Genomic DNA, 2585 nt, shown 5'->3' on the forward strand with positions numbered 1-2585 from the left:
ATAGATAGATAGACAGACATGCAAGCAGATAGATAGATAGATAGATAGATAGATAGATAGATAGATAGATAGATAGATAGATAGATAGATAGATAGATAGATAGATAGATAGATAGATAGATAGATAGATAGACAGGCAAGCAGATAGATAGATAGATAGATAGATAGATAGATAGATAGATAGATAGATAGATAGATAGATAGATAGATAGATAGATAGATAGATAGATATAGATAGATAGATAGAAGGCAAACAGACAGACAGATAGATAGATAGATATAGAAAGATAGATAGATAGATAGATAGATAGATAGATAGATAGATAGATAGATATGGTTAAAACTCCTGGTTAAGCGAATGTATACATCTACTCAGTTATTAAAACCCTAATGATAGACCTATAGATTGCAAAATGTTCCTAAGCGTCTATTTATTTACTAACATCTTTAATGAAGTCATCGGGAATACCCGTTATTTCTGCTCAAGAAAAGATTGTCTAGACTCTAGACCAAATTTAATTATGTAGATTAAATGTAGAAGATACTATTTAAAAAAATGATAACAATCATACTAAATTTCCCCGTGGGGCCAACTAGCAATAAAATTATTTTCCCAAAGATAAACTCCTAAACTGTCACATTTCTTGTAAAATCGTTAGAGCCGTTCTCGAGAACCCGTGCCTAGGTATTTGTTTCCGACTCTTTTGGTTTTTCAAATGAAGAATCTGTAAGCTGAGAAGATGAATTGTAAATATTATTCCGTTGCTTAAATATTTACATTCACTAGCTAATTTGACACTTCACTATGGCTTTGGTATAAAGATCCCGCCTTCACACAAGGGCTTCCTTTGACGAACTGAAAACACTAACATTTATTTCCTGGTCGTGACAGTTCTTCCAGGAATTTACTACTAATGATTTGCCCCTCCCCCTCCCCCCCCCCCCCAATCTCCTTGAATGAAATGCGTTTTAGAAACTTGTTATCACATGTTAAGGTATTGAACTACCTTGACCCCTTGACCCGAGCTATATTTACTTCTTCAGGACCGGTGTGTTGGTGGTGAGGTAAGGGATGAGATATTACACCCAGTAAAATAGAAACAAAACACAATTTATGACAATGCAGCTTCCTTTGAGTGAAATGGCATTAAGTAGATTTAGACAAACAATAATAAATGTGTGCAATTAAAAATAGTTTATTTATTCTCTTTGTTTAACAAAATGCCCATACTAATAGAATGCTCAGTGCGCTATGGACCAATCATTTTCTGCGCACCAATGGGTTGGGGGGGGGGGAGAATGAAATTTTTAAACTCCTGTAATAGGTCAGTAACACCTCCAAGAAATGGTTAAACTCTCGCAATAGGTCAGTAACACCTCCAAGAAATGGTTAAACTCTCGCAATATGTCAGTAACGCCTCCAAGAGTTTGTTAAACTCTCGCCATAGGTCAGTAACGCCTCCAAGAATTTGTTAAACTCTCGCAATAGGTCAGTAACGCCTCCAAGAGTTTGTTTAACTCTCGCAATAGGTCAGTAACACCTCCAAGAAATGGTTAAACTCTCGCAATAGGTCAGTAACGCCTCCAAGAGTTTGTTAAACTCTCGCCATAGGTCAGTAACGCCTCCAAGAATTTGTTAAACTCTCGCAATAGGTCAGTAACGCCTCCAAGAGTTTGTTAAACTCTCGCCATAGGTCAGTAACACCTCCAAGAAATGTTTAAACTCTCGCAATAGGTCAGTAACGCCTCCAAGAGTTTGTTGAACTCTCGCCATAGGTCAGTAACGCCTCCAAGAGTTTGTTAAACTCTCGCCATAGGTCAGTAACGCCTCCAAGAATTTGTTAAACTCTCGCAATAAGTCAGTAACGCCTCCAAGAGTTTGTTAAACTCTCACAATAGGTCATAACGCCTCCAAGAGTTTGTTAAACTCTCGCAATAAGTCAGTAACGCCTCCAAGAGTTTGTTTAACTCTCGCAATAGGTCAGTAACGCCTCCAAGAATTTGTTAAACTCTCGCAATAGGTCATTAACGCCTCCAAGAGTTTTGTTTAACTCTCGCAATAGGTCAGTAACGCCTCCAAGAGTTTGTTCAACTGTCGCAATAGGTCAGTAACGCCTCCAAGAGTTTTGTTTAACTCCTACAATCGTACAGCTGTGGCTGAGTGGTATAGCGCTTAGCTTCAGAACCGGGGAGTCGGGATGTTTAGGTAGCCACTCTAATGGGTACATGACATTAGTTGGGGAAAAGTAAAGGCTGACCACATGACACCCTCGTTAGCACTAGGGTTCCGCGGAACACACTTTGGGAAACACTGACTTAAAGTATTCAATTAAGTGAGGACGCATCATTCATGCCACTTTTCATGCTGTTTACGACTGCAACGCCTGAAAAATAAGTCGATTTCTAGAAGACTGATCCATAGAGCTCCCCACCCCCGCCCCAGCGACAGTAACAGTATTTTAATTATTTGTCCTAAAATGCCGTATTGTAAATTGTAGACAACTCTAAAAATGTAGGTCACAACACAGTCAACATATGTAGTACACATTTGTATATGGAACAGACTGAACGCGCTTAATAGCGTT

Source organism: Biomphalaria glabrata, chromosome 9 (genome assembly GCF_947242115.1).
Source record: "Biomphalaria glabrata chromosome 9, xgBioGlab47.1, whole genome shotgun sequence".
Taxonomy (NCBI): Eukaryota; Metazoa; Mollusca; class Gastropoda; family Planorbidae; genus Biomphalaria; species Biomphalaria glabrata.